Source organism: Lycium barbarum, chromosome 1 (genome assembly GCF_019175385.1).
Source record: "Lycium barbarum isolate Lr01 chromosome 1, ASM1917538v2, whole genome shotgun sequence".
Classification (NCBI taxonomy): Eukaryota; Viridiplantae; Streptophyta; class Magnoliopsida; order Solanales; family Solanaceae; genus Lycium; species Lycium barbarum.
Window position 1 is genome coordinate 58,214,338 of NC_083337.1, and position 13,212 is coordinate 58,227,549.

The window sequence follows — 13,212 nt, forward strand, 5'->3', positions numbered from 1 at the left end:
TAGCACATATACTCTGACTAGGCAGCACTCCAGGAACAGGTGGAGCCTGCCGACTTCGCTGGATCATCTTCTATACTAGCTTCAACTCATCTGGGTGTACCTGCGCGGCATGAAACGCAGCCCCCGAAGAAAGGGGGGTCAGTACGGAATATGTACTGAGTATGTAAAGCATGAAACACAGAAAACAGAACCATATCCGAAGCAAACAGTACAAGAGTGAGTACATTATCCAGATTACCAAAGCGCTTATTTTCCAATCATAAATCGTGTATGCAGAGGTCATGTGTCAGAAATGGTGCAGATCCAGAATATCAGAATGTTTGATTGCCAGACACAGATCATGTATGCCGATATCTTATGCTAGAAGAAGTACAGAAGGTACCGAATGCCAAAATGCTTACTTTCCAAACACAAATCATGCATAACAGAGTCATATATCATATATATATATATATATATATAACGTGCCCCGGCCCTCCCGTGAGGGACGCGGTAAATCATATATCATGTAAGCATATAACGTGCCCCGGCCCTCCCGTGAGGGACGCGGTGAATCATGTATCATGTAGGTCAATGTCATGTATCATATATGCATATAACGTGCCCCGGCCCTCTCGTGAGGGGCGCGGTAGATCATATATCATGTGAACATATAACGTGCCCCGGCCCTCGGTGAGGGACGCGGTGAATCATATATCATGTATGCATATAACGTGCCCCGGCCCTCGGTGAGGGACGCGGTAAGTAGAATCATATATGTCCACATCATGTACCATGTATGCATGTAACGTGCCCCGGCCCTCTTTTGCGGGACGCGGTGAATAAATCATGTGCCATCCTGGCCACCACCCCGTCATCACATCATAATGTCATCATATCATATACATAACATGCCCCGGCCCGCAAGTGAGAGGGACGCGGTGAACAATGCAGAGAAATACGCACGAGAACATACCCTGGCCCGGGACGCAGTGGAGGACATACTGAGACTTGCACGAACAGAGCAGTGCGAAACCATATGCACATAAATCAAGACTCGATATATACGTACGCATACCAACCTTTGAAGGATCATAAACATGTTTCAAGTCAATCAGAGTTAGTATGTGAAAGTTACGGACATTTTTACCACAGAACTTTTACGAACGGTTCAAGCAAATCCAATATCTTTTACGAAAGTTAGGGACATTAAAACTTACAGAACTCTTTCAGAAACAAAACTTTTTATACTCATCTCATCATTCAATCATATAGTAAACTCAATCATATTAGACATACTTATATTAGAAGTGAATCAGAATCATAGGCAACCTCGGAAGCACATCAAACAGAGCTTCGGAATCATGGCTACATATCAAAACCATATGAAGTAGCTTATTCATTTATTAATCATACAATAGACTCTACCATACGAAACATGCTCATGACATAAGAAAATAAGCATCATAACCAAGCTCGGAATCAAAGAGTAGAGTTACCCCAAGGTGCGTGTCATGTCATACCTTACTTAGCTCTAAGACATGCCAAAGGAAAGAAAGGGTAAGTCTTACATACCTGTCCCACGACCAACTAGCTACGCTTATTTGTCCAAACTTGCTAGTCTACATACAAAAGAATTTACATAATCATTAGATTCATTGCCATTCACTTGCCTTAGTCTTCCAAATGAATTCACTTATATTCTACCGAAATTTCGGCAGCATTTCCCCTGTAAATACAACATCCCCGAGAATCTAACTCGGCCAATTTAACAACAACAAACCCGAGAATGCAACTCGGCCAAATTATCAATAACAATACCAACAATCATATCTTCCAACTTCAACAATTTATTCAAAATACATTCCAACATTAGTAGCTCCTTTACATAATTCAATAACATTTCCTTTATATTCAATTCATAATTGTTCACATATTCAAATACTAATCCGAAACCATTCAACAATATTCAAGAACACTTCAACAACCCGCACAACATTTCAAACGGCCCAACCAACACATACACTACCCGAATTCTTCCAAATTCAACAAGAACAATTACAACACATTTCCTTTCTTCCAAATTCATAGACTACACTGACAATCTATACTTTAGCCATATCATTCATTCTTGTAATCACAAGAAACCATACTAATATCACATTAACTTCTTCCATAATCCACAAACGATTACAACTTCATTTTAAGCCATCAAACTTTCATTTTTATTATGGAATTCACAACAACAACAATCAAACTACTAAGTAAAATCAATTCATATTTTCTACTCAACACAATCCCATTCGGCCATACCCCAACACACATATTTTCATGAATTTCATCCCTTTCTACACACTACAACATACAAAACCATCCATAATATATAAATGAAGATTAAATCTTACCTTTTCCTTCAACTCCTCACTTAGCTAGGGTTGTGAACTTGCAAGAATAGATGTTTCTCTTGCTCCAACAAGTACTTCACTTTGCTAGGGACCTTCCAATTAGTAGGAAAATAATTTTTTGAAATTGTTTTCTCAAGGTTCTTCTTTTTCCAAGTATGGCCTTTGGTGTTTTTCTCCTTCTCTTTTGTTCTTCATGTTTCTTGAAATTTCTAGGAGTGAAATGAATAAGATGACTAATAAGTCATCTTTTTGGACTTATTTATTTTGTCCCCATATGGGCTTTGGCCCATTTATTATGGACGGCCCAAGTGGCCCCCTTAAATTTCCAAGCCCATTTGTTTTTGTCTTGCAATTCATGAAAAATAATTTTTCAAATTCCAAATTTGCCCTTAGCCTTCCTCCGTATTTCTATGAGTCGTCTTGCGAATTTTCCTTTTTACCCTTTGCCTTTCTCAATACTTCCATGCCAATAATATTCATAAATAATATTCATAAACAACTTGCATATTAACAAGATCGAAATATAGCCTCACCCTTAACTTCGCACCATTATCTTGAATTATCCGAACGTACAAAATGCGGGATATAACAACATGACACCAATTAATAACTTTTACTTTTAGTATTTGTAATACATCATAAATCTTTCAAAGGCGATGGATAAAATTGTCGCAAACTCTTCTTATGCAATTTTAAAAAATTAGTTAGGAAAAAAAATCAATTACACGAGAATCACACTAATTCAACACGAATAAAATGTGACATCATACAATCACAAAAAATCAAGATAGTTATAACTTATTCAAGATGTATTTCTCTAATATTTCCCCTTTCCCAATTTATGTAGCACAGTTTGATTTGACACAAAATTTAAGAAATAAAGAAAAACTTTTAAAACTTGTGGTTTGAAATAAACTTTAGATATCTGTGTGACTATAAATTATTTCATTAAAGACAACGAAAATTTTATTTATTTATTTTTAATTATAAAAAGATGACATTCTTTTTGGGACAGACTAAAAATGAAAGGGTGCCACATAAATTGAAATAGACGGAATAAGAGATAAGAGTAAATTCACAAAAAGTTACACCAAGTACAAAGAGTTGGGTGGATTATTATCTTAAGAAAATGAAAAAGGGGAAAAATGAGAATACAAGGGTCAAAAAAGTAACATGCAGGTGGAGCAGCTTCATAGGACCAAATGATAATGTGAGGACGAAAAATCCTTCTGATTGTCGCTTATATATATATTAGTAACGGATAAGGCACTGTTACCCCCCCCCCCTCTAAACTATATTTTCCCGTAATTATTTGCACCTTTTGTGCTGACCTGGACTAGTGTCCCAGTTATATTACAATCTGTGTTATACACGCGCTGTGGGCCCCAAGACAATTCACTTTTCCTTTTAATTTTATTACATTGCTCATTTGGACCAAAAGACTACACCCAAAAATCAGCCGAACCTCTTCGATTCTTGAACAAAATTTCCCCAAATCCTTAATTTAATTCTCCTGTAGTTCATCATTAATAGAGTGAAAAGAAGTATGTAGAATATTAAGTTCTTCAATCAAACGTTCTATCTCCCTTCAGTTCAAAAAAGTATAGTCTAGGGTTTTTTTTTTCATTTCTTTGGTGGTACGACTTGTTGATTCACGGTCAGTTGGAAGGCTAAGCTTACATTTCGACCAAAGGTTAGTACTTTACTACATTTAATTGGTTTTGTGTTAGTCTAGGGCTTTAGGGGTTTTTATGTTTGCGATTTTGATGAATCGAATAAAATAGTATTTTTCTTGAATTGTTGCTAAAATGTTAGATTTTCCACTTGATTTGCATGTCTACACTGCTTTTTTGCTTTAGTGAGTTTTTCTCATTTTTGTCGATTACTTAGTTTGTTGAGAATGGGAGAATTCTTGATTATAAGGATGAGTTGTTAAGGACAAACCCTGGAAGTAGTTGTGTTGTTAAACTTGGTGATGCTAATGATCTTGGTCAGCCAGTTTTTGAAGCTTTTTACATCTGTTTTGATGCACTCAAGAAGGCATTTATGGTTGTTAGGAAATGCATAGGATTAGATGGTTGTTTCCTTAAATGAATTAGTAGGGGGCAATTACTATGTGCTGTGGCTAAGGATGGAAATAACCAAATGCTTCCACTTGCTTGGGCAGTAGTGGAATATGAGAACAAAAATACTTGGACTTGGTTCTTGACTTTGCTGAAGGAGGACTTGGGATTAGGAGATGGCACAGGCTACACTATTATTTCAGACATGCAAAAGGTATGTTCTTATCATACCTTCTAGTTATTTTCACACTTTCTGTTTCTTTATTCTTTATTGTTTCTGTTTTTTCACTCTTTGATGCCAATTGTTGTAGGGACTTGAATCAGCAACTAGGGAACTGTTGCCAGCCTCTGAAGAAAGAAGGTGTGCTAGGCACATTCTTGCTAACTGGTCAAAGGAATGGAGAGGGCTTCAAAGGAAGCAAGTATTTTGGAAGTGTGCTAAAAGCACTTATGAGACAGAATTTAATGCAAATTTGAAGTTACTGGGAAAACTTGGCGATGGAATAGTTGATGATCTACTCTACTATGATAAATAGTATTGGTGCAAGGTGTTTTTTAACACTGATGTGAAGAGTGATTCAGTTGATAATAATATGTGTGAGAGTTTCAATGCCTGGATTTTGGCAGCTAGGCACAAAACTATCATTAGCATGCTTAAGGAGATAAGAGTAAAGGTTATGACTAGAATTGCTAGGTTAAGTCAATTTGCAGATACTTGGATAGGGGACATTTCTCCAATGGGAATAAAGATATTGGAGGATAATATTGACAAGGCAATGGACTGGTCACTGGAATTTAATGGACAATCAGGATATGAAGTGTTGGAATGAGACAAACAACACTCTGTTTGTCTAAGAAATAGGGTATGTAGTTGTAGATCATGGATGCTTAGGGGGATACCCTGTGCACATGCCATATCTGCCATGGTTTTAAAACAATATGACCCAACTGAATATGTTGATAGCTGCTACAAAAAAAAAGATATTTGATGACATATTCTCACTTCATTCAGCCTGTAAATAATATGCCTTTTTGGCATGATAATAGACATCCTACTGTTGCACCATTAGTGGTAAAACCAATGCCAGGCATGCCCAAAAAGAATAGAAGGAAAGAGCAAAATGAAACAAAGAAGTGTGGGAAATTACCTAAAATTGGTATGACTATGACATGTGGTCTCTGCCATGTTAAGGGTCACAACAGAAGAGGGTGTCCTTTGAAAAATGTTGGTTCATCAGTTTCATCAAGTTCAACTGATGCACATGATAATCTTGGTTCATCAATTCCATCAAGTTCAACAACAAGAATGGGCAGACCAAAGGTAATGTACTATTTTATTGTGTGTTTTCTAATATTGGTTGTGTCTTCTATTATATGTGTGTTTTTATGTAAGAAAACAACAACTGTTGAAGTTGAGCCTGCAGTAAAGAGAGGGAGAGGCAGACCTAAGAAAAATACAGTTGCTGCTGAAGTTCCATCTGCAACTAACACAACACCAAATGTGGCACATAAAACCTTTTCAAGAGTTGCGAACCAGAGGTACTAGAGGTGGTAGAGGAAGTGGAAGGGGTGTAGGGAGAAATGTGGGAGGAGAAAAGGTTAATCACCTACTTGAAAGTTGGTTCAACTGCTCTGGAAGTACTACTACACCTGGTTCAACAGATGCACCTAGTTCAACTGCTGCACAGAGTTCAACTGCTGCAACTAGAGGAAAAAAAATGTGGGAAGAAATGTGGGAGGGGATGTTAACCATCCACTTGAAAGTTGGTTCAACTGCTCCAGAAGTACAGCTGCACCTAGTTCAACTACTGCACCTAGTTCAACTGCTGCAACTAGAGGAAAAGGAAAAGGTGTGGCAAGAACAACACCATATAAAAGGCCAATAGTGATGGGAGTAGGTGTGTTTCAAGCTAAGAATGGCTTCACAACTTTTAATGTAAGTATTGATACATTACTATATTGTACTGTTCTCTTAATAACAGTAACTTATGATTATTTTTTTAAATAGCCTGGGCTGCCAAGTCAAAGAATAGTATCTATTGGACCAAAAAAAAATAGTAACTGGTGATGTTGGTATTCAGATGTACCATTTGTTTTTTGTTATGTTGGAAATGATACTGAATTCTGCTATTTACACCCAATGTTTAAGAAATGTTTTGTTTATCTATGGTGCATTTGAGTGACAAAATCTGGTGCATTTTGTCATTCAAAAAATTGTTAGTTTGTTATGGCATATGAGAATGCTTTTGAACCTGAATTCTGGTGCATTTTGTCACTCAAAAAACCGTTAGGTTGTTATGGCATTTGAGAATGGTTTTGATGCTGAATTCTGGCACATTTGAGTGACAAATTCTGGTGCATTTTGTCACTCAAAAAACTGTTAGGTTGTTATGGCATTTGAGAATGGTTTTGATGCTGAATTCTGGCACATTTGAGCGACAAATTCTGGTGCACTTTTAGAATGAAAAAAACTGTTAGGTTGTCATGGCATTTGAGAATGGTTTTGTTTGCTGAAATCTGGTGCAATTTGCTGCATTATGTGATCTTATTTTGCCCAACATTTACTCAAACAATACCAAAAGAAAGTTGTCAAAATTTAGTGAAACAACACCAATATGAGAAGTAGGATAAACTAAAACAAGTGTAGGTATGATACGCTCAAATTACACCTATTAACGATGTAAAGCGGACGTTGTCAAATATAGTAACCCAACAAGATTGGGGTCGAATCCCACAGGGAATATGGAGAGAAAAGAGTACTAATCGTATGCGATACCAGTCTTTAAATGCTTTAATCCTATTCCGGATAGTTTGAATTGATTGTTGAATAATGTAATTGAATACTTTGACTTAAAATATAATTAAGGTGAGAGAGAGAGACTAAGGTTGTGTTTCCCAATTTGATTAGATATTATGCTTCAGGTTTCAATGTGATATACTTCTAATGGTTGTTCTATGAATATACACTTGGTCTCTTAAGGACTTCTTAATGTTTCCCAACAGTTAAGTCGCATTTTCTCTTTATGATTCTTCCGAATATAAAAGAGTTACAATCGAAGAGCGACCAATAATGCCAATTTAGACTTATTCTTATTCCTAAGTTAGTCCATTAAACGAGAGTTAATGCCTCGAGTCATTGTCATTCAATCTTACCAATACTAACTTTCTTTCCCAAGAACAGTTAATATAATGGCTTAGGATAATGCTTGCAATCATCACCCAACACTAAAGTATAAAAACTGAATGAATACCAACAACCATTATGCATATATCAATAATAGAAACCCATTCACATAATATCCATCATGGGTTCCACAACCTTAGCTTTAAAATTAGCTACTCATAATTCTGGATAACAAAGAAAGCTTACAAGTAAACATAATGAACTTACAATACAAAATACAAGAAGGAATGAGAGTGAAATTGTTGCCTTAAATGCTTCAACAACCAGCAGAAAATGACTCCACAAGAATCTATGCCAAAAACTGCAGGATAGCATAAACCAAAACCCTAGCAAATCTATTTATAGCATGTCTAAAACGGGAACAATTTCCAGACGAAAATGCTCCTGCGCATAGGGTGCGATTCGCACCTAGTGTCGCATGTTCAACCCGCGAATCGCGGATTTCACCAGATCATCGCAGGTGTCGCATCTTCAGTTAATTGTTGAGCAGCATCCGCGACACAACACGCGATTCGCATGTTACACCTGCGACTCGCAGGTGGTGTCGCATGTGGTGCCACATGTGGTGTCTTATTTGTCCTCTCTGTCAACAGGTGCTGCACCACCTGCGACTCGCAGGTGGTACCTGCGATTCGCAGGTGGTGCCATTGTTCAGTTCTGCTGGGTTTTTGCTTCATTTTGCTTCGTTTTGCTTCAAGTTGCTTCCGGCACATGTTATTCTACAAATTGACACAAAAACACGAGAAACGACATCAAAAGCACTTGGGGATTTACAAAAGACTAACTAATTTGCGTCGAATGAGCCGTAATTTCACGACTCATCAACACCCCCAAACTTATACTTTTGCTTGTCCTCAAGCGTTTAAAACAGAACTACCATATATGCCAATTGCTAGGTACTACAATGATGATCGAAATCAGCCAAAAAACATTAATTGTTCAAAATACGAGTTCCCCTCCCTCTTGTCGCGAGACATGGTGCCTTTCCTTAATAGGCGAGCATTAACCAACTGATGCACTTGATGATACAATGTTATTCTATCTTTAAAAGAAACGGCTTTGAATGAGGCGTCAAGAAGTAATTCTTTCATTGAGCCTAGTAATCCACATGCCCTCACAATAAGACCAAAGAAAGTCCCACACACACATATTCGTGAATAGCAACTGGGACAAAAGACGAGTAAGGAGAGAACCACTCACACTCAGAAAAGAAAATGTACAAGTACAAAAAATTGTGGTGCCATAAGCTTGCCCTTTAAGTATTTCTCCACTAATATAAACACACTTTGTTCAAAATCAATTAGGACTTGCGGGTTATAGCTAAGGTTCTGTGTTAAGGTGGGGTGAAATTTGGGTAAGAGTGACTTGACGTCTCCCTACGCATTTTCGAGCACGCTTCTTTCACCTAATTCGTCCCTTGTTTAGCATTTAAGCATTTTCCGCCAATTCGTGCCTCCTTTTGCCAATGTTGTTATTTCTTCTCTAGTTCCCCACTTATTCCTTACGTCACAACCATTATTCACACACTTGCGTTCACTGCTAAACCTACGATTTATGTGTACATATACACATCTTTCTTTACACAACTATCTACATATACTTTTTTTTAAGCTACCACCCCCAAACTTATGCGTTTAGCCTATTGTAGCGTATTCGATTTGCTTAGGGAGATAGGGTGCTAAAAAGTGGATGTGGTTGTAATGAAAGAAAAGAAAAACAAAGTTACGGCTCAAAAATGGGTTAACTAGGATATCAATGCAATAGGTAGGAGTTTTTAGGTTTAGTGGCGGTCCAAAGAGAGCCTAATATCCTTTTTCAAACAAGTGTAGTTTAGTATTTCGCCTTGAGATACTTTCCGGGCAAGTTCTAGATCACAATTATGCACAAGACTAGAACAATAACCTTTCACACACATGGCACATGGATTACTTTGCTAACTTCTAACTACTTCTCAACCCATCATTTTAGACTTGCAAAACATTTGTGTATCACCAAATGAGTCATGTTAGTGTTATTCCTCCCCTCTGAGTACGTATGCAAGAATTTTGGGAGGGGTGTTATCAAAATACGATCGAAAAAAAATGAAACAAGAAAAATTTATAAACCGATCAACCATCACTATTATACTTGGCAATGACAAAGTACAAGTGTACAAACTTAAACATGAGCTATCCATAAACAATAAAAACAAACATATACCGCGTGAGCTGTCCTACCCCCAACAAAAGGAATATGCAGTGTCCCCAATGCATCAAATGTAGTACAAGGGATGAGCAACTCACGATGGACGCTTGGCGTCCGATGGTGTCTGATCAGCAGGGAGGACCTCCAATGGAGGTATGATCAATGGAAGCATGGCAGTGTCACCCTCCAGCCGGGGTGTCAGTATCTCAGGCCCCACAGGCGGGGGCAATGGTGTGTCAGCTGGAGGCACGGTGGATGAACTAGCCTCACCCGCCCTCGGGGGTCGAGATGCCCCCCCTGGATTTCCTGCTTGCCTCTAGGGACTGCTACATCGCCACATATATGCCAATCTCATCCTCAGCGATACCAGCAGCCCGGGCGGAAGTACGTGCCTTCTCAACAACTGGGTCAACCTCCAGCTCCTCATCAAACTCTTCATCACTTTCTTCCTCCTCTTCTTCCTCAGTGTCTTCTTCAGTGTCTTCTTCCTCCCCAGTTGGCTCCACCACCCCTTTTCCCGAAGGCATGGCAGGCGCTGTAGGCCCAGTGGAGAACAAGGAAGCACCGGAAGGTAGAATGGGTGCACTCAGCTCAATGTCGGGGACCTGTAATAGTCAAATGTCCTCCTTGACCTTAGCGAGGTCCGCCCAAATGGCCGGAAGGCCGCCTACGCTGCCCCCCTCAATCTGCTCCAATCGACGATCAATGTGGCGAACATGCTCCTTAATTTTGTCCTGCTCCGCCCTAATTTCTGTGATCGCCTGAGTGTAGGGTGCCATGGCTGCCTTAATTGACTCTTCACAAAATTGGGAAGCCTCTCAACCAACCAATTAACTTTAGCATCTGCTGCCCGGAGTACTCGCATACCCTCAGTAGACACTCCACGGGCTGCTGTGGTGGATGGCGGAACCGTGTCAGTGGGAACTGTAGTGGAAGAACTTGGAGGGTGAGACCTCGGTACTGGAGGGGCAGTGGTGGGAATTGTCTCCTCATCATCGGTGGCCAAGTCTTCGGGCTCAAGAATATGACCATCAAGTGTTGTTCCCGAAGCTCTTGGATCTGTGCTCACCCGCTTTCGCTTCCTAGTCCCCGGTTCTAATTTTGTGTAATCAATCATTTGATCAGCCGGTATATTCCTATCCACCCGAGGAATATCACGAACCTCTTTCCGACGGCATAGTGTAGTGATCAAACAAGGAAACGGGAGCGATGTGTTCTTTTGAGTGGACCTATTCTTGATCTCGTCTCGGATAATTACCCCCACATCGACAAGGTACCCGGACATGAGTGAAGCAATGAGAATACACTTGGCAATAGGTATGTCAGTGCTATGCTTGGAAGGACTCACCCGCGATGATACTAAGGATAACCAAAACTTGGCTTCGCGGTTGAAAGTGTTCTTCTCAATCGGGACAGATGGATCCAGCCATGGTGGAGTCCCTGAGGCAATCACTGAAGCTACCCACTCGCGTTGCTCCTCTGGGTTTTCCATCTTCAATTCATATTCAGAACTAACCGGAGGCCAACCTTCAACAGGGTCTGTTTCGCTGCGTTGCTCATATAGGATCGATGTTATGGTATCGACAGCACAATCAATCTCCTTCCCCCGAACCGGAACCCAACAGAGGTGCTCCAAGTTTTTCTTTGGTGTGCGGCGCGTCCTCTTTGCATTCAATGTAGCCGCATAAGCTGCATAGAATTCCATTACCAGGGCCGGGTAGTATTCAGCAGGCTACATGAAATAGGTCCATCTCAAGGCCTCAAGCTTGCGAATGATGCCCGGGCATTGATCTTGCAGCCCCTGTAGAGTGACCCTTTTCTCGACAATAAGGCCCCGGACTGGATTCCCATCAGAGTTAATTGTATTCCAAGTCTTATACAGCTCCCTGGATCCAGGCACGGTGAATCGTTGCTCCATTGCCTCTCTTCGCTGACCTCTAGTGACGGCATCCTCGGGCTCAGGGGAGGAAGCTCTATGTGTCCCCTCTTCAGACTGGGGGACGGGATCAGCCTGTGCCTTTTATTTTCTCCTAGAGGTGGAGGTTTGTCGTGTTGCTCGTCTTCCTCCACTTTGAGGTTGATTTGATCGAACCATCCTGCACAACTTACAAAAATATACCCATTATTTATGGTGTTCGTTTAGCAACAATAAAAAGGTATATATAAGAAAAACAAAAACAAAACATTTAAGGATGGCACCACCCGCGAAACATCACATGCGAGTCGCAGGTGTGACCTGCGACTCGCTGACGGTGTCGCGGATGATACCAGTAAACTTGTTCTTCACTGTCAACACCTGCGACATAAGGTGCGATTCGCATGTCAAACATGCGAATCGCGGCTTATGCTCGCAGGTGAGACAGTTGATATCTTTTTTTTTTTTTTTTTTTACGCAGCACAGATGCACACACACAAGAACATATTTACGTAAGTTTCTCCCTTAAGAGCGTTGCCACCCCGTCAATCATTGGGAAAATCTATTCAATTACTCGCACCTATGTTCGATGGTTGTTCCTCACAAACGACAATGACGTTTTGTGACTCAGAAGGTATCACAGGTCCTATTTTACAGGTAATGTGCCATGGGTACTCAAGAATTCCCCATTTTGGGCAACTGATCATATTTCCACAACATTTAAACACTCACATAGTCTTTTAGGCATTTCATCAAACACGTGGCGAGCGTGCGTCAACTATTAGTTCTTACAACAAATGGGTACTCAAGAATTTCCCAGTCACTATCTAATTCGTCACCAACAATCACTTCCTAGAAGGACTACACAAGCATGGGTACTCAAGAATTCCCCATTGTTCATCAATTTCCAACAACCCATTTAACACATAAGATAAATCTACCCAAATAACTAATTACAACAAGTTGTATGGCATGATAATGACATGTAATTTAGCAATTTGTAGATACCAACTAATGTAAAGAAGAGAACAGTCGACATACCTTGAGAGTAGATGATAGTAGAAAACTTTGAAATCCTTTAGTTTTAAGGAAAAAGGAAGTAATCACCAGTTAGGGTTTTTAGGAGTTGAATAAAGATGATTGAAATGAAATGGGATGATATAGGAGGAATTAAGGAGAAAGGGGAAGAGGAAGAGTGAAGATCATAACTGATATGAACAGTCGTTACCTTCTTTTATTTAAAAGAAACAAATCGCGTCGGGTCGGGTTGACCCGCGACGTTTCACTCACCTGCACAACATTCGACTCGCGGATGATGTCACATGTGTAACATGCGAGTCGCATGTTGTGCCATTCCATCGCAGATGCTGACAGAGAGTTTGGCTCTTATGGATTGAATTTTGGCATCACTTGCGATTCGCAGGTGAAATCGCGGACATGACATGCGAATCGCGGATGATGTCGCATGTCATGCCAATTTGC